Genomic DNA, 22,637 nt, shown 5'->3' on the forward strand with positions numbered 1-22,637 from the left:
TGTATACATAGATGCATACTTATACGTTGATAAGTATCAGTATAAAACATTGACGTTATGTTTTTCCAAGACCAAATTCTAAGAAATGGGTGAAATAGTAAATCTCATAATTCAAGCAGGTCCCACCGAGATTTGAACTCGGATCGCTGGATTCAGAGTCCAGAGTGCTAACCATTACACCATGGAACCCTCCCATACATGAGTCATTTTTCCATTGAGACAAAAGAGAGCGCATTAGTGCGGGGGCATTTCTTACATTGATGAAACGATATCTCTGTTGAATGCTCATAGTGTAAAGAGCTATAATGTGATTTGATTCTGTTCAGATACATTCTCCTTAACAGTGTTAAATATGCAAACGTTTATCAGGATAGGCAAGTTATATCATAATGATCATCTTTGACTGTAACATATTAAAACATTTTACATTTCCAAACTAATACACCCATTTCTTTGTCTCTCACATGGGCTGCGCCAAAGAGCAATGATTGGCACGTTGGACTTTGCATGCAAAGGTACCAGTCCAAATCTTGGGGGTACTATTTTATTACTCTTGACCTTTTCTATTTCTGTCACCTTTGTTTATTGATAGCTCAAATCCAACACCAGTAGGTTGAAAGAGACAATTATTGATTCCTTTCAAAACGTCCATCAGCTTGAACAAGTTACAGAAATACAAACATTATAATACGTTTACATCACATTCCTACACAAAATAGTGTGACATTAAGAAATCCTATCCTGTTTTTCTGAAATGCATTTCAGAGGCCTGATTCCCAGCATCCCTTTTTGAAGCTTTCTGCGCTATTGATAAGGCGAATTTAGCACATTTTGAAAGAGAAGTGTTCTTAAATCAAACCTAGAGAACCACAATGACGGTATCATTCAGATAGTACAAATGTTTTTTGTATATTAGTATGGAAATTGTGAAATAAAACGTTTTTCATGCTGATTTTCAACAGTCGATCTGCAATCGTGAAACATAAGCTTTTGCTTGGAGGCCTCACAGGTACTGATCTAATTTTCTCTTTTAAGATTATTCACTAATCATATGATATGCTTTGTATAAATCAACTATATTGTTAGATCAAAATTGAGTAAAAAGTGACTATCTCAATTTCATGACATATAGAAGAGTAAGGAGAAGAAGCTCATGTTTCAAATGTGGAGAGGCAACAACTTTTCATTATTTTCACCTCTACTAATTATATGCATTTTTATAATGTATGTGTTTATGTTGTCCTATAAATATACAGAGACATATAGCAAGATATAGGGAGATACATACGTGTAAAGTGGATATGTACAAGTTTACAAGTAAATGAGATGTTTTTCCAATTAATAATTCTAAGAACTGAATGGAAAAGAAAATCGTAAAGTTTAGATAAGTCCCACTGTGATTTGTACTCAGATCCCGGTTTTCAGAGTCTAGAGTGCTAAGCATGATACCATCAAACCACCTGTACCAGGTTGAGCTTTTCATTTTGAGAGAAGAGATTGCATTCACGGGGGAATCTTATATTTTATTGCAAAATCGTATCTCACATAAAAAGTACTGTTCAACAGAGTGATAGCGTTACTTGAGTCCTCTGGGCAACATCCTTCCCTAACATAGTTCAATATGCAAAAGTTGAACAGAATAGAAAAGTAATAACATTCTGTTGGTCTTTGACTGTAGAACATTAAAAACTTTGAAATGTTCACATTGCTGCAGCAATTTGCTCCCTTGTCTCATGGGAGGTTCCATGGTGTAATGGTTAGCACTTTGGACTTTGAATCCAAGGATCTGAGTTCAAATCTCGGTGGGACCACTTTCATGACTGTTGATCAAATCTTTTTCTGTCAAGTGTATTCATAAATATCACAAATCTAACACGGGTAGAGTGAAACATTAATTTATTGATTGTATTCTGAAAGTCTATTCGATGTGAGCAAATGATAGAACTTTTAGAAAACATGGAAATTAAATGGCTCAAAATAATGAGACATTTTGCGAGCTGACTCTGTTTTCTCAAACTCATCACAGGGGGCTGATGCAAGATATTACTTTCTTAAATCTTACTGTTATTGATAAGGGGAAGATGGAACTTTTTAATTGGAAATCCTTCATTAAAACAAAACTTGAGGAATCAAATTGTGTATTATGGGGACAGAAGATATGACGTTTTGAATAACAATCGTGAAATTCAGACACACATATATTTACACTCTGATTTTCTAAAGTAAATCCATAACCATGAAGTAAAATCTTTCGAAAGACGTGTCAAAGGTAATAATCTGAATTTCTCTTTCAAAGAAATTCACAATTAAATGCACTGTGTAAGTCAAGCATGTTGTCATATAAGAAATCAGCAAAAACTAACTATCTCATTACTGGTCATATAGATGAGAGAGGAAATGAACCTAACGTTTAAATTGTGGATGGGAAACAACAGTTTTTAGTTTTCAGCTTCAATACATATGTTTATGAATAATTGATTTCTTTATATAGTCTTATCGCTATCTAGACGGATATAGCTATGTATACATAGATGCATACTTATACGTTGATAAGTATCAGTATAAAACATTGACGTTATGTTTTTCCAAGACCAAATTCTAAGAAATGGGTGAAATAGTAAATCTCATAATTCAAGCAGGTCCCACCGAGATTTGAACTCGGATCGCTGGATTCAGAGTCCAGAGTGCTAACCATTACACCATGGAACCCTCCCATACATGAGTCATTTTTCCATTGAGACAAAAGAGAGCGCATTAGTGCGGGGGCATTTCTTACATTGATGAAACGATATCTCTGTTGAATGCTCATAGTGTAAAGAGCTATAATGTGATTTGATTCTGTTCAGATACATTCTCCTTAACAGTGTTAAATATGCAAACGTTTATCAGGATAGGCAAGTTATATCATAATGATCATCTTTGACTGTAACATATTAAAACATTTTACATTTCCAAACTAATACACCCATTTCTTTGTCTCTCACATGGGCTGCGCCAAAGAGCAATGATTGGCACGTTGGACTTTGCATGCAAAGGTACCAGTCCAAATATTGGGGGTACTATTTTATTACTCTTGACCTTTTCTATTTCTGTCACCTTTGTTTATTGATAGCTCAAATCCAACACCAGTAGGTTGAAAGAGACAATTATTGATTCCTTTCAAAACGTCCATCAGCTTGAACAAGTTACAGAAATACAAACATTATAATACGTTTACATCACATTCCTACACAAAATAGTGTGACATTAAGAAATCCTATCCTGTTTTTCTGAAATGCATTTCAGAGGCCTGATTCCCAGCATCCCTTTTTGAAGCTTTCTGCGCTATTGATAAGGCGAATTTAGCACATTTTGAAAGAGAAGTGTTCTTAAATCAAACCTAGAGAACCACAATGACGGTATCATTCAGATAGTACAAATGTTTTTTGTATATTAGTATGGAAATTGTGAAATAAAACGTTTTTCATGCTGATTTTCAACAGTCGATCTGCAATCGTGAAACATAAGCTTTTGCTTGGAGGCCTCACAGGTACTGATCTAATTTTCTCTTTTAAGATTATTCACTAATCATATGATATGCTTTGTATAAATCAACTATATTGTTAGATCAAAATTGAGTAAAAAGTGACTATCTCAATTTCATGACATATAGAAGAGTAAGGAGAAGAAGCTCATGTTTCAAATGTGGAGAGGCAACAACTTTTCATTATTTTCACCTCTACTAATTATATGCATTTTTATAATGTATGTGTTTATGTTGTCCTATAAATATACAGAGACATATAGCAAGATATAGGGAGATACATACGTGTAAAGTGGATATGTACAAGTTTACAAGTAAATGAGATGTTTTTCCAATTAATAATTCTAAGAACTGAATGGAAAAGAAAATCGTAAAGTTTAGATAAGTCCCACTGTGATTTGTACTCAGATCCCGGTTTTCAGAGTCTAGAGTGCTAAGCATGATACCATCAAACCACCTGTACCAGGTTGAGCTTTTCATTTTGAGAGAAGAGATTGCATTCACGGGGGAATCTTATATTTTATTGCAAAATCGTATCTCACATAAAAAGTACTGTTCAACAGAGTGATAGCGTTACTTGAGTCCTCTGGGCAACATCCTTCCCTAACATAGTTCAATATGCAAAAGTTGAACAGAATAGAAAAGTAATAACATTCTGTTGGTCTTTGACTGTAGAACATTAAAAACTTTGAAATGTTCACATTGCTGCAGCAATTTGCTCCCTTGTCTCATGGGAGGTTCCATGGTGTAATGGTTAGCACTTTGGACTTTGAATCCAAGGATCTGAGTTCAAATCTCGGTGGGACCACTTTCATGACTGTTGATCAAATCTTTTTCTGTCAAGTGTATTCATAAATATCACAAATCTAACACGGGTAGAGTGAAACATTAATTTATTGATTGTATTCTGAAAGTCTATTCGATGTGAGCAAATGATAGAACTTTTAGAAAACATGGAAATTAAATGGCTCAAAATAATGAGACATTTTGCGAGCTGACTCTGTTTTCTCAAACTCATCACAGGGGGCTGATGCAAGATATTACTTTCTTAAATCTTACTGTTATTGATAAGGGGAAGATGGAACTTTTTAATTGGAAATCCTTCATTAAAACAAAACTTGAGGAATCAAATTGTGTATTATGGGGACAGAAGATATGACGTTTTGAATAACAATCGTGAAATTCAGACACACATATATTTACACTCTGATTTTCTAAAGTAAATCCATAACCATAAAGTAAAATCTTTCGAAAGACGTGTCAAAGGTAATAATCTGAATTTCTCTTTCAAAGAAATTCACAATTAAATGCACTGTGTAAGTCAAGCATGTTGTCATATAAGAAATCAGCAAAAATTAACTATCTCATTACTGGTCATATAGATGAGAGAGGAAATGAACCTAACGTTTAAATTGTGGATGGGAAACAACAGTTTTTAGTTTTCAGCTTCAATACATATGTTTATGAATAATTGATTTCTTTATATAGTCTTATCGCTATCTAGACGGATATAGCTATGTATACATAGATGCATACTTATACGTTGATAAGTATCAGTATAAAACATTGACGTTATGTTTTTCCAAGACCAAATTCTAAGAAATGGGTGAAATAGTAAATCTCATAATTCAAGCAGGTCCCACCGAGATTTGAACTCGGATCGCTGGATTCAGAGTCCAGAGTGCTAACCATTACACCATGGAACCCTCCCATACATGAGTCATTTTTCCATTGAGACAAAAGAGAGCGCATTAGTGCGGGGGCATTTCTTACATTGATGAAACGATATCTCTGTTGAATGCTCATAGTGTAAAGAGCTATAATGTGATTTGATTCTGTTCAGATACATTCTCCTTAACAGTGTTAAATATGCAAACGTTTATCAGGATAGGCAAGTTATATCATAATGATCATCTTTGACTGTAACATATTAAAACATTTTACATTTCCAAACTAATACACCCATTTCTTTGTCTCTCACATGGGCTGCGCCAAAGAGCAATGATTGGCACGTTGGACTTTGCATGCAAAGGTACCAGTCCAAATCTTGGGGGTACTATTTTATTACTCTTGACCTTTTCTATTTCTGTCACCTTTGTTTATTGATAGCTCAAATCCAACACCAGTAGGTTGAAAGAGACAATTATTGATTCCTTTCAAAACGTCCATCAGCTTGAACAAGTACCAGAAATACAAACATTATAATACGTTTACATCACATTCCTACACAAAATAGTGTGACATTAAGAAATCCTATCCTGTTTTTCTGAAATGCATTTCAGAGGCCTGATTCCCAGCATCCCTTTTTGAAGCTTTCTGCGCTATTGATAAGGCGAATTTAGCACATTTTGAAAGAGAAGTGTTCTTAAATCAAACCTAGAGAACCACAATGACGGTATCATTCAGATAGTACAAATGTTTTTGTATATTAGTATGGAAATTGTGAAATGAAACGTTTTTCATGCTGATTTTCAACAGTCGATCTGCAATCGTGAAACATAAGCTTTTGCTTGGAGGCCTCACAGGTACTGATCTAATTTTCTCTTTTAAGATTATTCACAAATCATATGATATGCTTTGTATAAATCAACTATATTGTTAGATCAAAAGTGAGTAAAAAGTGACTATCTCAATTTCATGACATATAGAAGAGTAAGGAGAAGAAGCTCATGTTTCAAATGTGGAGAAGCAACAACTTTTCATTATTTTCACCTCTACTAATTATATGCATTTTTATAATGTATGTGTTTATGTTGTCCTATAAATATACAGAGACATATAGCAAGATATAGGGAGATACATACGTGTAAAGTGGATATGTACAAGTTTACAAGTAAATGAGATGTTTTTCCAATTAATAATTCTAAGAACTGAATGGAAAAGAAAATCGTAAAGTTTAGATAAGTCCCACTGTGATTTGTACTCAGATCCCGGTTTTCAGAGTCTAGAGTGCTAAGCATGATACCATCAAACCACCTGTACCAGGTTGAGCTTTTCATTTTGAGAGAAGAGATTGCATTCACGGGGGAATCTTATATTTTATTGCAAAATCGTATCTCACATAAAAAGTACTGTTCAACAGAGTGATAGCGTTACTTGAGTCCTCTGGGCAACATCCTTCCCTAACATAGTTCAATATGCAAAAGTTGAACAGAATAGAAAAGTAATAACATTCTGTTGGTCTTTGACTGTAGAACATTAAAAACTTTGAAATGTTCACATTGCTGCAGCAATTTGCTCCCTTGTCTCATGGGAGGTTCCATGGTGTAATGGTTAGCACTTTGGACTTTGAATCCAAGGATCTGAGTTCAAATCTCGGTGGGACCACTTTCATGACTGTTGATCAAATCTTTTTCTGTCAAGTGTATTCATAAATATCACAAATCTAACACGGGTAGAGTGAAACATTAATTTATTGATTGTATTCTGAAAGTCTATTCGATGTGAGCAAATGATAGAACTTTTAGAAAACATGGAAATTAAATGGCTCAAAATAATGAGACATTTTGCGAGCTGACTCTGTTTTCTCAAACTCATCACAGGGGGCTGATGCAAGATATTACTTTCTTAAATCTTACTGTTATTGATAAGGGGAAGATGGAACTTTTTAATTGGAAATCCTTCATTAAAACAAAACTTGAGGAATCAAATTGTGTATTATGGGGACAGAAGATATGACGTTTTGAATAACAATCGTGAAATTCAGACACACATATATTTACACTCTGATTTTCTAAAGTAAATCCATAACCATGAAGTAAAATCTTTCGAAAGACGTGTCAAAGGTAATAATCTGAATTTCTCTTTCAAAGAAATTCACAATTAAATGCACTGTGTAAGTCAAGCATGTTGTCATATAAGAAATCAGCAAAAATTAACTATCTCATTACTGGTCATATAGATGAGAGAGGAAATGAACCTAACGTTTAAATTGTGGATGGGAAACAACAGTTTTTAGTTTTCAGCTTCAATACATATGTTTATGAATAATTGATTTCTTTATATAGTCTTATCGCTATCTAGACGGATATAGCTATGTATACATAGATGCATACTTATACGTTGATAAGTATCAGTATAAAACATTGACGTTATGTTTTTCCAAGACCAAATTCTAAGAAATGGGTGAAATAGTAAATCTCATAATTCAAGCAGGTCCCACCGAGATTTGAACTCGGATCGCTGGATTCAGAGTCCAGAGTGCTAACCATTACACCATGGAACCCTCCCATACATGAGTCATTTTTCCATTGAGACAAAAGAGAGCGCATTAGTGCGGGGGCATTTCTTACATTGATGAAACGATATCTCTGTTGAATGCTCATAGTGTAAAGAGCTATAATGTGATTTGATTCTGTTCAGATACATTCTCCTTAACAGTGTTAAATATGCAAACGTTTATCAGGATAGGCAAGTTATATCATAATGATCATCTTTGACTGTAACATATTAAAACATTTTACATTTCCAAACTAATACACCCATTTCTTTGTCTCTCACATGGGCTGCGCCAAAGAGCAATGATTGGCACGTTGGACTTTGCATGCAAAGGTACCAGTCCAAATATTGGGGGTACTATTTTATTACTCTTGACCTTTTCTATTTCTGTCACCTTTGTTTATTGATAGCTCAAATCCAACACCAGTAGGTTGAAAGAGACAATTATTGATTCCTTTCAAAACGTCCATCAGCTTGAACAAGTTACAGAAATACAAACATTATAATACGTTTACATCACATTCCTACACAAAATAGTGTGACATTAAGAAATCCTATCCTGTTTTTCTGAAATGCATTTCAGAGGCCTGATTCCCAGCATCCCTTTTTGAAGCTTTCTGCGCTATTGATAAGGCGAATTTAGCACATTTTGAAAGAGAAGTGTTCTTAAATCAAACCTAGAGAACCACAATGACGGTATCATTCAGATAGTACAAATGTTTTTTGTATATTAGTATGGAAATTGTGAAATAAAACGTTTTTCATGCTGATTTTCAACAGTCGATCTGCAATCGTGAAACATAAGCTTTTGCTTGGAGGCCTCACAGGTACTGATCTAATTTTCTCTTTTAAGATTATTCACTAATCATATGATATGCTTTGTATAAATCAACTATATTGTTAGATCAAAATTGAGTAAAAAGTGACTATCTCAATTTCATGACATATAGAAGAGTAAGGAGAAGAAGCTCATGTTTCAAATGTGGAGAGGCAACAACTTTTCATTATTTTCACCTCTACTAATTATATGCATTTTTATAATGTATGTGTTTATGTTGTCCTATAAATATACAGAGACATATAGCAAGATATAGGGAGATACATACGTGTAAAGTGGATATGTACAAGTTTACAAGTAAATGAGATGTTTTTCCAATTAATAATTCTAAGAACTGAATGGAAAAGAAAATCGTAAAGTTTAGATAAGTCCCACTGTGATTTGTACTCAGATCCCGGTTTTCAGAGTCTAGAGTGCTAAGCATGATACCATCAAACCACCTGTACCAGGTTGAGCTTTTCATTTTGAGAGAAGAGATTGCATTCACGGGGGAATCTTATATTTTATTGCAAAATCGTATCTCACATAAAAAGTACTGTTCAACAGAGTGATAGCGTTACTTGAGTCCTCTGGGCAACATCCTTCCCTAACATAGTTCAATATGCAAAAGTTGAACAGAATAGAAAAGTAATAACATTCTGTTGGTCTTTGACTGTAGAACATTAAAAACTTTGAAATGTTCACATTGCTGCAGCAATTTGCTCCCTTGTCTCATGGGAGGTTCCATGGTGTAATGGTTAGCACTTTGGACTTTGAATCCAAGGATCTGAGTTCAAATCTCGGTGGGACCACTTTCATGACTGTTGATCAAATCTTTTTCTGTCAAGTGTATTCATAAATATCACAAATCTAACACGGGTAGAGTGAAACATTAATTTATTGATTGTATTCTGAAAGTCTATTCGATGTGAGCAAATGATAGAACTTTTAGAAAACATGGAAATTAAATGGCTCAAAATAATGAGACATTTTGCGAGCTGACTCTGTTTTCTCAAACTCATCACAGGGGGCTGATGCAAGATATTACTTTCTTAAATCTTACTGTTATTGATAAGGGGAAGATGGAACTTTTTAATTGGAAATCCTTCATTAAAACAAAACTTGAGGAATCAAATTGTGTATTATGGGGACAGAAGATATGACGTTTTGAATAACAATCGTGAAATTCAGACACACATATATTTACACTCTGATTTTCTAAAGTAAATCCATAACCATGAAGTAAAATCTTTCGAAAGACGTGTCAAAGGTAATAATCTGAATTTCTCTTTCAAAGAAATTCACAATTAAATGCACTGTGTAAGTCAAGCATGTTGTCATATAAGAAATCAGCAAAAATTAACTATCTCATTACTGGTCATATAGATGAGAGAGGAAATGAACCTAACGTTTAAATTGTGGATGGGAAACAACAGTTTTTAGTTTTCAGCTTCAATACATATGTTTATGAATAATTGATTTCTTTATATAGTCTTATCGCTATCTAGACGGATATAGCTATGTATACATAGATGCATACTTATACGTTGATAAGTATCAGTATAAAACATTGACGTTATGTTTTTCCAAGACCAAATTCTAAGAAATGGGTGAAATAGTAAATCTCATAATTCAAGCAGGTCCCACCGAGATTTGAACTCGGATCGCTGGATTCAGAGTCCAGAGTGCTAACCATTACACCATGGAACCCTCCCATACATGAGTCATTTTTCCATTGAGACAAAAGAGAGCGCATTAGTGCGGGGGCATTTCTTACATTGATGAAACGATATCTCTGTTGAATGCTCATAGTGTAAAGAGCTATAATGTGATTTGATTCTGTTCAGATACATTCTCCTTAACAGTGTTAAATATGCAAACGTTTATCAGGATAGGCAAGTTATATCATAATGATCATCTTTGACTGTAACATATTAAAACATTTTACATTTCCAAACTAATACACCCATTTCTTTGTCTCTCACATGGGCTGCGCCAAAGAGCAATGATTGGCACGTTGGACTTTGCATGCAAAGGTACCAGTCCAAATCTTGGGGGTACTATTTTATTACTCTTGACCTTTTCTATTTCTGTCACCTTTGTTTATTGATAGCTCAAATCCAACACCAGTAGGTTGAAAGAGACAATTATTGATTCCTTTCAAAACGTCCATCAGCTTGAACAAGTTACAGAAATACAAACATTATAATACGTTTACATCACATTCCTACACAAAATAGTGTGACATTAAGAAATCCTATCCTGTTTTTCTGAAATGCATTTCAGAGGCCTGATTCCCAGCATCCCTTTTTGAAGCTTTCTGCGCTATTGATAAGGCGAATTTAGCACATTTTGAAAGAGAAGTGTTCTTAAATCAAACCTAGAGAACCACAATGACGGTATCATTCAGATAGTACAAATGTTTTTTGTATATTAGTATGGAAATTGTGAAATAAAACGTTTTTCATGCTGATTTTCAACAGTCGATCTGCAATCGTGAGACATAAGCTTTTGCTTGGAGGCCTCACAGGTACTGATCTAATTTTCTCTTTTAAGATTATTCACAAATCATATGATATGCTTTGTATAAATCAACTATATTGTTAGATCAAAATTGAGTAAAAAGTGACTATCTCAATTTCATGACATATAGAAGAGTAAGGAGAAGAAGCTCATGTTTCAAATGTGGAGAGGCAACAACTTTTCATTATTTTCACCTCTACTAATTATATGCATTTTTATAATGTATGTGTTTATGTTGTCCTATAAATATACAGAGACATATAGCAAGATATAGGGAGATACATACGTGTAAAGTGGATATGTACAAGTTTACAAGTAAATGAGATGTTTTTCCAATTAATAATTCTAAGAACTGAATGGAAAAGAAAATCGTAAAGTTTAGATAAGTCCCACTGTGATGTGTACTCAGATCCCGGTTTTCAGAGTCTAGAGTGCTAAGCATGATACCATCAAACCACCTGTACCAGGTTGAGCTTTTCATTTTGAGAGAAGAGCTTGCATTCACGGGGGAATCTTATATTTTATTGCAAAATCGTATCTCACATAAAAAGTACTGTTCAACAGAGTGATAGCGTTACTTGAGTCCTCTGGGCAACATCCTTCCCTAACATAGTTCAATATGCAAAAGTTGAACAGAATAGAAAAGTAATAACATTCTGTTGGTCTTTGACTGTAGAACATTAAAAACTTTGAAATGTTCACATTGCTGCAGCAATTTGCTCCCTTGTCTCATGGGAGGTTCCATGGTGTAATGGTTAGCACTTTGGACTTTGAATCCAAGGATCTGAGTTCAAATCTCGGTGGGACCACTTTCATGACTGTTGATCAAATCTTTTTCTGTCAAGTGTATTCATAAATATCACAAATCTAACACGGGTAGAGTGAAACATTAATTTATTGATTGTATTCTGAAAGTCTATTCGATGTGAGCAAATGATAGAACTTTTAGAAAACATGGAAATTAAATGGCTCAAAATAATGAGACATTTTGCGAGCTGACTCTGTTTTCTCAAACTCATCACAGGGGGCTGATGCAAGATATTACTTTCTTAAATCTTACTGTTATTGATAAGGGGAAGATGGAACTTTTTAATTGGAAATCCTTCATTAAAACAAAACTTGAGGAATCAAATTGTGTATTATGGGGACAGAAGATATGACGTTTTGAATAACAATCGTGAAATTCAGACACACATATATTTACACTCTGATTTTCTAAAGTAAATCCATAACCATGAAGTAAAATCTTTCGAAAGACGTGTCAAAGGTAATAATCTGAATTTCTCTTTCAAAGAAATTCACAATTAAATGCACTGTGTAAGTCAAGCATGTTGTCATATAAGAAATCAGCAAAAATTAACTATCTCATTACTGGTCATATAGATGAGAGAGGAAATGAACCTAACGTTTAAATTGTGGATGGGAAACAACAGTTTTTAGTTTTCAGCTTCAATACATATGTTTATGAATAATTGATTTCTTTATATAGTCTTATCGCTATCTAGACGGATATAGCTATGTATACATAGATGCATACTTATACGTTGATAAGTATCAGTATAAAACATTGACGTTATGTTTTTCCAAGACCAAATTCTAAGAAATGGGTGAAATAGTAAATCTCATAATTCAAGCAGGTCCCACCAAGATTTGAACTCGGATCGCTGGATTCAGAGTCCAGAGTGCTAACCATTACACCATGGAACCCTCCCATACATGAGTCATTTTTCCATTGAGACAAAAGAGAGCGCATTAGTGCGGGGGCATTTCTTACATTGATGAAACGATATCTCTGTTGAATGCTCATAGTGTAAAGAGCTATAATGTGATTTGATTCTGTTCAGATACATTCTCCTTAACAGTGTTAAATATGCAAACGTTTATCAGGATAGGCAAGTTATATCATAATGATCATCTTTGACTGTAACATATTAAAACATTTTACATTTCCAAACTAATACACCCATTTCTTTGTCTCTCACATGGGCTGCGCCAAAGAGCAATGATTGGCACGTTGGACTTTGCATGCAAAGGTACCAGTCCAAATCTTGGGGGTACTATTTTATTACTCTTGACCTTTTCTATTTCTGTCACCTTTGTTTATTGATAGCTCAAATCCAACACCAGTAGGTTGAAAGAGACAATTATTGATTCCTTTCAAAACGTCCATCAGCTTGAACAAGTACCAGAAATACAAACATTATAATACGTTTACATCACATTCCTACACAAAATAGTGTGACATTAAGAAATCCTATCCTGTTTTTCTGAAATGCATTTCAGAGGCCTGATTCCCAGCATCCCTTTTTGAAGCTTTCTGCGCTATTGATAAGGCGAATTTAGCACATTTTGAAAGAGAAGTGTTCTTAAATCAAACCTAGAGAACCACAATGACGGTATCATTCAGATAGTACAAATGTTTTTGTATATTAGTATGGAAATTGTGAAATAAAACGTTTTTCATGCTGATTTTCAACAGTCGATCTGCAATCGTGAAACATAAGCTTTTGCTTGGAGGCCTCACAGGTACTGATCTAATTTTCTCTTTTAAGATTATTCACAAATCATATGATATGCTTTGTATAAATCAACTATATTGTTAGATCAAAATTGAGTAAAAAGTGACTATCTCAATTTCATGACATATAGAAGAGTAAGGAGAAGAAGCTCATGTTTCAAATGTGGAGAAGCAACAACTTTTCATTATTTTCACCTCTACTAATTATATGCATTTTTATAATGTATGTGTTTATGTTGTCCTATAAATATGCAGAGACATATAGCAAGATATAGGGAGATACATACGTGTAAAGTGGATATGTACAAGTTTATAAGTAAATGAGATGTTTTTCCAATTAATAATTCTAAGAACTGAATGGAAAAAGAAAATCGTAAAGTTTAGATAAGTCCCACTGTGATTTGTACTCAGATCCCGGTTTTCAGAGTCTAGAGTGCTAAGCATGATACCATCAAACCACCTGTACCAGGTTGAGCTTTTCATTTTGAGAGAAGAGATTGCATTCACGGGGGAATCTTATATTTTATTGCAAAATCGTATCTCACATAAAAAGTACTGTTCAACAGAGTGATAGCGTTACTTGAGTCCTCTGGGCAACATCCTTCCCTAACATAGTTCAATATGCAAAAGTTGAACAGAATAGAAAAGTAATAACATTCTGTTGGTCTTTGACTGTAGAACATTAAAAACTTTGAAATGTTCACATTGCTGCAGCAATTTGCTCCCTTGTCACATGGGAGGTTCCATGGTGTAATGGTTAGCGCTTTGGACTTTGAATCCAAGGATCCGAGTTCAAATCTCGGTGGGACCACTTTCATGACTGTTGATCACATCTTTTTCTGTCAAGTGTATTCATAAATATCACAAATCTAACACGGGTAGAGTGAAACATTAATTTATTGATTGTATTCTGAAAGTCTATTCGATGTGAGCAAATGATAGAACTTTTAGAAAACATGGAAATTAAATGGCTCAAAATAATGAGACATTTTGCGAGCTGACTCTGTTTTCTCAAACTCATCACAGGGGGCTGATGCAAGATATTACTTTCTTAAATCTTACTGTTATTGATAAGGGGAAGATGGAACTTTTTAATTGGAAATCCTTCATTAAAACAAAACTTGAGGAATCAAATTGTGTATTATGGGGACAGAAGATATGACGTTTTGAATAACAATCGTGAAATTCAGACACACATATATTTACACTCTGATTTTCTAAAGTAAATCCATAACCATAAAGTAAAATCTTTCGAAAGACGTGTCAAAGGTAATAATCTGAATTTCTCTTTCAAAGAAATTCACAATTAAATGCACTGTGTAAGTCAAGCATGTTGTCATATAAGAAATCAGCAAAAATTAACTATCTCATTACTGGTCATATAGATGAGAGAGGAAATGAACCTAACGTTTAAATTGTGGATGGGAAACAACAGTTTTTAGTTTTCAGCTTCAATACATATGTTTATGAATAATTGATTTCTTTATATAGTCTTATCGCTATCTAGACGGATATAGCTATGTATACATAGATGCATACTTATACGTTGATAAGTATCAGTATAAAACATTGACGTTATGTTTTTCCAAGACCAAATTCTAAGAAATGGGTGAAATAGTAAATCTCATAATTCAAGCAGGTCCCACCGAGATTTGAACTCGGATCGCTGGATTCAGAGTCCAGAGTGCTAACCATTACACCATGGAACCCTCCCATACATGAGTCATTTTTCCATTGAGACAAAAGAGAGCGCATTAGTGCGGGGGCATTTCTTACATTGATGAAACGATATCTCTGTTGAATGCTCATAGTGTAAAGAGCTATAATGTGATTTGATTCTGTTCAGATACATTCTCCTTAACAGTGTTAAATATGCAAACGTTTATCAGGATAGGCAAGTTATATCATAATGATCATCTTTGACTGTAACATATTAAAACATTTTACATTTCCAAACTAATACACCCATTTCTTTGTCTCTCACATGGGCTGCGCCAAAGAGCAATGATTGGCACGTTGGACTTTGCATGCAAAGGTACCAGTCCAAATATTGGGGGTACTATTTTATTACTCTTGACCTTTTCTATTTCTGTCACCTTTGTTTATTGATAGCTCAAATCCAACACCAGTAGGTTGAAAGAGACAATTATTGATTCCTTTCAAAACGTCCATCAGCTTGAACAAGTTACAGAAATACAAACATTATAATACGTTTACATCACATTCCTACACAAAATAGTGTGACATTAAGAAATCCTATCCTGTTTTTCTGAAATGCATTTCAGAGGCCTGATTCCCAGCATCCCTTTTTGAAGCTTTCTGCGCTATTGATAAGGCGAATTTAGCACATTTTGAAAGAGAAGTGTTCTTAAATCAAACCTAGAGAACCACAATGACGGTATCATTCAGATAGTACAAATGTTTTTTGTATATTAGTATGGAAATTGTGAAATAAAACGTTTTTCATGCTGATTTTCAACAGTCGATCTGCAATCGTGAGACATAAGCTTTTGCTTGGAGGCCTCACAGGTACTGATCTAATTTTCTCTTTTAAGATTATTCACTAATCATATGATATGCTTTGTATAAATCAACTATATTGTTAGATCAAAATTGAGTAAAAAGTGACTATCTCAATTTCATGACATATAGAAGAGTAAGGAGAAGAAGCTCATGTTTCAAATGTGGAGAGGCAACAACTTTTCATTATTTTCACCTCTACTAATTATATGCATTTTTATAATGTATGTGTTTATGTTGTCCTATAAATATACAGAGACATATAGCAAGATATAGGGAGATACATACGTGTAAAGTGGATATGTACAAGTTTACAAGTAAATGAGATGTTTTTCCAATTAATAATTCTAAGAACTGAATGGAAAAGAAAATCGTAAAGTTTAGATAAGTCCCACTGTGATTTGTACTCAGATCCCGGTTTTCAGAGTCTAGAGTGCTAAGCATGATACCATCAAACCACCTGTACCAGGTTGAGCTTTTCATTTTGAGAGAAGAGATTGCATTCACGGGGGAATCTTATATTTTATTGCAAAATCGTATCTCACATAAAAAGTACTGTTCAACAGAGTGATAGCGTTACTTGAGTCCTCTGGGCAACATCCTTCCCTAACATAGTTCAATATGCAAAAGTTGAACAGAATAGAAAAGTAATAACATTCTGTTGGTCTTTGACTGTAGAACATTAAAAACTTTGAAATGTTCACATTGCTGCAGCAATTTGCTCCCTTGTCTCATGGGAGGTTCCATGGTGTAATGGTTAGCACTTTGGACTTTGAATCCAAGGATCTGAGTTCAAATCTCGGTGGGACCACTTTCATGACTGTTGATCAAATCTTTTTCTGTCAAGTGTATTCATAAATATCACAAATCTAACACGGGTAGAGTGAAACATTAATTTATTGATTGTATTCTGAAAGTCTATTCGATGTGAGCAAATGATAGAACTTTTAGAAAACATGGAAATTAAATGGCTCAAAATAATGAGACATTTTGCGAGCTGACTCTGTTTTCTCAAACTCATCACAGGGGGCTGATGCAAGATATTACTTTCTTAAATCTTACTGTTATTGATAAGGGGAAGATGGAACTTTTTAATTGGAAATCCTTCATTAAAACAAAACTTGAGGAATCAAATTGTGTATTATGGGGACAGAAGATATGACGTTTTGAATAACAATCGTGAAATTCAGACACACATATATTTACACTCTGATTTTCTAAAGTAAATCCATAACCATGAAGTAAAATCTTTCGAAAGACGTGTCAAAGGTAATAATCTGAATTTCTCTTTCAAAGAAATTCACAATTAAATGCACTGTGTAAGTCAAGCATGTTGTCATATAAGAAATCAGCAAAAATTAACTATCTCATTACTGGTCATATAGATGAGAGAGGAAATGAACCTAACGTTTAAATTGTGGATGGGAAACAACAGTTTTTAGTTTTCAGCTTCAATACATATGTTTATGAATAATTGATTTCTTTATATAGTCTTATCGCTATCTAGACGGATATAGCTATGTATACATAGATGCATACTTATACGTTGATAAGTATCAGTATAAAACATTGACGTTATGTTTTTCCAAGACCAAATTCTAAGAAATGGGTGAAATAGTAAATCTCATAATTCAAGCAGGTCCCACCGAGATTTGAACTCGGATCGCTGGATTCAGAGTCCAGAGTGCTAACCATTACACCATGGAACCCTCCCATACATGAGTCATTTTTCCATTGAGACAAAAGAGAGCGCATTAGTGCGGGGGCATTTCTTACATTGATGAAACGATATCTCTGTTGAATGCTCATAGTGTAAAGAGCTATAATGTGATTTGATTCTGTTCAGATACATTCTCCTTAACAGTGTTAAATATGCAAACGTTTATCAGGATAGGCAAGTTATATCATAATGATCATCTTTGACTGTAACATATTAAAACATTTTACATTTCCAAACTAATACACCCATTTCTTTGTCTCTCACATGGGCTGCGCCAAAGAGCAATGATTGGCACGTTGGACTTTGCATGCAAAGGTACCAGTCCAAATCTTGGGGGTACTATTTTATTACTCTTGACCTTTTCTATTTCTGTCACCTTTGTTTATTGATAGCTCAAATCCAACACCAGTAGGTTGAAAGAGACAATTATTGATTCCTTTCAAAACGTCCATCAGCTTGAACAAGTTACAGAAATACAAACATTATAATACGTTTACATCACATTCCTACACAAAATAGTGTGACATTAAGAAATCCTATCCTGTTTTTCTGAAATGCATTTCAGAGGCCTGATTCCCAGCATCCCTTTTTGAAGCTTTCTGCGCTATTGATAAGGCGAATTTAGCACATTTTGAAAGAGAAGTGTTCTTAAATCAAACCTAGAGAACCACAATGACGGTATCATTCAGATAGTACAAATGTTTTTTGTATATTAGTATGGAAATTGTGAAATAAAACGTTTTTCATGCTGATTTTCAACAGTCGATCTGCAATCGTGAGACATAAGCTTTTGCTTGGAGGCCTCACAGGTACTGATCTAATTTTCTCTTTTAAGATTATTCACAAATCATATGATATGCTTTGTATAAATCAACTATATTGTTAGATCAAAATTGAGTAAAAAGTGACTATCTCAATTTCATGACATATAGAAGAGTAAGGAGAAGAAGCTCATGTTTCAAATGTGGAGAGGCAACAACTTTTCATTATTTTCACCTCTACTAATTATATGCATTTTTATAATGTATGTGTTTATGTTGTCCTATAAATATACAGAGACATATAGCAAGATATAGGGAGATACATAAGTGTAAAGTGGATATGTACAAGTTTACAAGTAAATGAGATGTTTTTCCAATTAATAATTCTAAGAACTGAATGGAAAAGAAAATCGTAAAGTTTAGATAAGTCCCACTGTGATTTGTACTCAGATCCCGGTTTTCAGAGTCTAGAGTGCTAAGCATGATACCATCAAACCACCTGTACCAGGTTGAGCTTTTCATTTTGAGAGAAGAGCTTGCATTCACGGGGGAATCTTATATTTTATTGCAAAATCGTATCTCACATAAAAAGTACTGTTCAACAGAGTGATAGCGTTACTTGAGTCCTCTGGGCAACATCCTTCCCTAACATAGTTCAATATGCAAAAGTTGAACAGAATAGAAAAGTAATAACATTCTGTTGGTCTTTGACTGTAGAACATTAAAAACTTTGAAATGTTCACATTGCTGCAGCAATTTGCTCCCTTGTCTCATGGGAGGTTCCATGGTGTAATGGTTAGCACTTTGGACTTTGAATCCAAGGATCTGAGTTCAAATCTCGGTGGGACCACTTTCATGACTGTTGATCAAATCTTTTTCTGTCAAGTGTATTCATAAATATCACAAATCTAACACGGGTAGAGTGAAACATTAATTTATTGATTGTATTCTGAAAGTCTATTCGATGTGAGCAAATGATAGAACTTTTAGAAAACATGGAAATTAAATGGCTCAAAATAATGAGACATTTTGCGAGCTGACTCTGTTTTCTCAAACTCATCACAGGGGGCTGATGCAAGATATTACTTTCTTAAATCTTACTGTTATTGATAAGGGGAAGATGGAACTTTTTAATTGGAAATCCTTCATTAAAACAAAACTTGAGGAATCAAATTGTGTATTATGGGGACAGAAGATATGACGTTTTGAATAACAATCGTGAAATTCAGACACACATATATTTACACTCTGATTTTCTAAAGTAAATCCATAACCATGAAGTAAAATCTTTCGAAAGACGTGTCAAAGGTAATAATCTGAATTTCTCTTTCAAAGAAATTCACAATTAAATGCACTGTGTAAGTCAAGCATGTTGTCATATAAGAAATCAGCAAAAATTAACTATCTCATTACTGGTCATATAGATGAGAGAGGAAATGAACCTAACGTTTAAATTGTGGATGGGAAACAACAGTTTTTAGTTTTCAGCTTCAATACATATGTTTATGAATAATTGATTTCTTTATATAGTCTTATCGCTATCTAGACGGATATAGCTATGTATACATAGATGCATACTTATACGTTGATAAGTATCAGTATAAAACATTGACGTTATGTTTTTCCAAGACCAAATTCTAAGAAATGGGTGAAATAGTAAATCTCATAATTCAAGCAGGTCCCACCAAGATTTGAACTCGGATCGCTGGATTCAGAGTCCAGAGTGCTAACCATTACACCATGGAACCCTCCCATACATGAGTCATTTTTCCATTGAGACAAAAGAGAGCGCATTAGTGCGGGGGCATTTCTTACATTGATGAAACGATATCTCTGTTGAATGCTCATAGTGTAAAGAGCTATAATGTGATTTGATTCTGTTCAGATACATTCTCCTTAACAGTGTTAAATATGCAAACGTTTATCAGGATAGGCAAGTTATATCATAATGATCATCTTTGACTGTAACATATTAAAACATTTTACATTTCCAAACTAATACACCCATTTCTTTGTCTCTCACATGGGCTGCGCCAAAGAGCAATGATTGGCACGTTGGACTTTGCATGCAAAGGTACCAGTCCAAATCTTGGGGGTACTATTTTATTACTCTTGACCTTTTCTATTTCTGTCACCTTTGTTTATTGATAGCTCAAATCCAACACCAGTAGGTTGAAAGAGACAATTATTGATTCCTTTCAAAACGTCCATCAGCTTGAACAAGTACCAGAAATACAAACATTATAATACGTTTACATCACATTCCTACACAAAATAGTGTGACATTAAGAAATCCTATCCTGTTTTTCTGAAATGCATTTCAGAGGCCTGATTCCCAGCATCCCTTTTTGAAGCTTTCTGCGCTATTGATAAGGCGAATTTAGCACATTTTGAAAGAGAAGTGTTCTTAAATCAAACCTAGAGAACCACAATGACGGTATCATTCAGATAGTACAAATGTTTTTGTATATTAGTATGGAAATTGTGAAATAAAACGTTTTTCATGCTGATTTTCAACAGTCGATCTGCAATCGTGAAACATAAGCTTTTGCTTGGAGGCCTCACAGGTACTGATCTAATTTTCTCTTTTAAGATTATTCACAAATCATATGATATGCTTTGTATAAATCAACTATATTGTTAGATCAAAATTGAGTAAAAAGTGACTATCTCAATTTCATGACATATAGAAGAGTAAGGAGAAGAAGCTCATGTTTCAAATGTGGAGAAGCAACAACTTTTCATTATTTTCACCTCTACTAATTATATGCATTTTTATAATGTATGTGTTTATGTTGTCCTATAAATATGCAGAGACATATAGCAAGATATAGGGAGATACATACGTGTAAAGTGGATATGTACAAGTTTATAAGTAAATGAGATGTTTTTCCAATTAATAATTCTAAGAACTGAATGGAAAAAGAAAATCGTAAAGTTTAGATAAGTCCCACTGTGATTTGTACTCAGATCCCGGTTTTCAGAGTCTAGAGTGCTAAGCATGATACCATCAAACCACCTGTACCAGGTTGAGCTTTTCATTTTGAGAGAAGAGATTGCATTCACGGGGGAATCTTATATTTTATTGCAAAATCGTATCTCACATAAAAAGTACTGTTCAACAGAGTGATAGCGTTACTTGAGTCCTCTGGGCAACATCCTTCCCTAACATAGTTCAATATGCAAAAGTTGAACAGAATAGAAAAGTAATAACATTCTGTTGGTCTTTGACTGTAGAACATTAAAAACTTTGAAATGTTCACATTGCTGCAGCAATTTGCTCCCTTGTCACATGGGAGGTTCCATGGTGTAATGGTTAGCGCTTTGGACTTTGAATCCAAGGATCCGAGTTCAAATCTCGGTGGGACCACTTTCATGACTGTTGATCAAATCTTTTTCTGTCAAGTGTATTCATAAATATCACAAATCTAACACGGGTAGAGTGAAACATTAATTTATTGATTGTATTCTGAAAGTCTATTCGATGTGAGCAAATGATAGAACTTTTAGAAAACATGGAAATTAAATGGCTCAAAATAATGAGACATTTTGCGAGCTGACTCTGTTTTCTCAAACTCATCACAGGGGGCTGATGCAAGATATTACTTTCTTAAATCTTACTGTTATTGATAAGGGGAAGATGGAACTTTTTAATTGGAAATCCTTCATTAAAACAAAACTTGAGGAATCAAATTGTGTATTATGGGGACAGAAGATATGACGTTTTGAATAACAATCGTGAAATTCAGACACACATATATTTACACTCTGATTTTCTAAAGTAAATCCATAACCATAAAGTAAAATCTTTCGAAAGACGTGTCAAAGGTAATAATCTGAATTTCTCTTTCAAAGAAATTCACAATTAAATGCACTGTGTAAGTCAAGCATGTTGTCATATAAGAAATCAGCAAAAATTAACTATCTCATTACTGGTCATATAGATGAGAGAGGAAATGAACCTAACGTTTAAATTGTGGATGGGAAACAACAGTTTTTAGTTTTCAGCTTCAATACATATGTTTATGAATAATTGA

The 22,637-nt window shown here is 34.0% G+C and overlaps 18 non-coding genes across 18 annotated transcripts; 9 read left to right on the forward strand and 9 right to left on the reverse strand.

The window, feature by feature from the left end:
• Window positions 1-117: 117 nt before the first annotated feature.
• On the reverse strand, window positions 118-189 carry TRNAQ-CUG (transfer RNA glutamine (anticodon CUG)). Its single transcript has one exon. It is a non-coding gene; the product is annotated as a tRNA-Gln (tRNA).
• A 1,550-nt stretch (window positions 190-1,739) lies between these two features.
• TRNAQ-UUG (transfer RNA glutamine (anticodon UUG)) lies at window positions 1,740-1,811 on the forward strand. Its single transcript has one exon. It is a non-coding gene; the product is annotated as a tRNA-Gln (tRNA).
• Window positions 1,812-2,637: 826 nt separating this feature from the next.
• Window positions 2,638-2,709, reverse strand: TRNAQ-CUG (transfer RNA glutamine (anticodon CUG)). Its single transcript has one exon. It is a non-coding gene; the product is annotated as a tRNA-Gln (tRNA).
• A 1,550-nt stretch (window positions 2,710-4,259) lies between these two features.
• Window positions 4,260-4,331, forward strand: TRNAQ-UUG (transfer RNA glutamine (anticodon UUG)). The gene has a single exon. It is a non-coding gene; the product is annotated as a tRNA-Gln (tRNA).
• An 826-nt stretch (window positions 4,332-5,157) lies between these two features.
• TRNAQ-CUG (transfer RNA glutamine (anticodon CUG)) lies at window positions 5,158-5,229 on the reverse strand. Its single transcript has one exon. It is a non-coding gene; the product is annotated as a tRNA-Gln (tRNA).
• A 1,549-nt stretch (window positions 5,230-6,778) lies between these two features.
• Window positions 6,779-6,850, forward strand: TRNAQ-UUG (transfer RNA glutamine (anticodon UUG)). Its single transcript has one exon. It is a non-coding gene; the product is annotated as a tRNA-Gln (tRNA).
• Window positions 6,851-7,676: 826 nt separating this feature from the next.
• TRNAQ-CUG (transfer RNA glutamine (anticodon CUG)) lies at window positions 7,677-7,748 on the reverse strand. Its single transcript has one exon. It is a non-coding gene; the product is annotated as a tRNA-Gln (tRNA).
• A 1,550-nt stretch (window positions 7,749-9,298) lies between these two features.
• TRNAQ-UUG (transfer RNA glutamine (anticodon UUG)) lies at window positions 9,299-9,370 on the forward strand. The gene has a single exon. It is a non-coding gene; the product is annotated as a tRNA-Gln (tRNA).
• Window positions 9,371-10,196: 826 nt separating this feature from the next.
• On the reverse strand, window positions 10,197-10,268 carry TRNAQ-CUG (transfer RNA glutamine (anticodon CUG)). Its single transcript has one exon. It is a non-coding gene; the product is annotated as a tRNA-Gln (tRNA).
• A 1,550-nt stretch (window positions 10,269-11,818) lies between these two features.
• Window positions 11,819-11,890, forward strand: TRNAQ-UUG (transfer RNA glutamine (anticodon UUG)). The gene has a single exon. It is a non-coding gene; the product is annotated as a tRNA-Gln (tRNA).
• Window positions 11,891-12,716: 826 nt separating this feature from the next.
• TRNAQ-CUG (transfer RNA glutamine (anticodon CUG)) lies at window positions 12,717-12,788 on the reverse strand. Its single transcript has one exon. It is a non-coding gene; the product is annotated as a tRNA-Gln (tRNA).
• A 1,550-nt stretch (window positions 12,789-14,338) lies between these two features.
• Window positions 14,339-14,410, forward strand: TRNAQ-UUG (transfer RNA glutamine (anticodon UUG)). The gene has a single exon. It is a non-coding gene; the product is annotated as a tRNA-Gln (tRNA).
• An 826-nt stretch (window positions 14,411-15,236) lies between these two features.
• Window positions 15,237-15,308, reverse strand: TRNAQ-CUG (transfer RNA glutamine (anticodon CUG)). Its single transcript has one exon. It is a non-coding gene; the product is annotated as a tRNA-Gln (tRNA).
• Window positions 15,309-16,858: 1,550 nt separating this feature from the next.
• Window positions 16,859-16,930, forward strand: TRNAQ-UUG (transfer RNA glutamine (anticodon UUG)). Its single transcript has one exon. It is a non-coding gene; the product is annotated as a tRNA-Gln (tRNA).
• Window positions 16,931-17,756: 826 nt separating this feature from the next.
• TRNAQ-CUG (transfer RNA glutamine (anticodon CUG)) lies at window positions 17,757-17,828 on the reverse strand. Its single transcript has one exon. It is a non-coding gene; the product is annotated as a tRNA-Gln (tRNA).
• Window positions 17,829-19,378: 1,550 nt separating this feature from the next.
• On the forward strand, window positions 19,379-19,450 carry TRNAQ-UUG (transfer RNA glutamine (anticodon UUG)). The gene has a single exon. It is a non-coding gene; the product is annotated as a tRNA-Gln (tRNA).
• An 826-nt stretch (window positions 19,451-20,276) lies between these two features.
• Window positions 20,277-20,348, reverse strand: TRNAQ-CUG (transfer RNA glutamine (anticodon CUG)). The gene has a single exon. It is a non-coding gene; the product is annotated as a tRNA-Gln (tRNA).
• A 1,550-nt stretch (window positions 20,349-21,898) lies between these two features.
• On the forward strand, window positions 21,899-21,970 carry TRNAQ-UUG (transfer RNA glutamine (anticodon UUG)). The gene has a single exon. It is a non-coding gene; the product is annotated as a tRNA-Gln (tRNA).
• Window positions 21,971-22,637: the final 667 nt, after the last annotated feature.

This window comes from Lissotriton helveticus, chromosome 4_1 (genome assembly GCF_964261635.1).
Source record: "Lissotriton helveticus chromosome 4_1, aLisHel1.1, whole genome shotgun sequence".
In the NCBI taxonomy this organism is placed as follows: domain Eukaryota; kingdom Metazoa; phylum Chordata; class Amphibia; order Caudata; family Salamandridae; genus Lissotriton; species Lissotriton helveticus.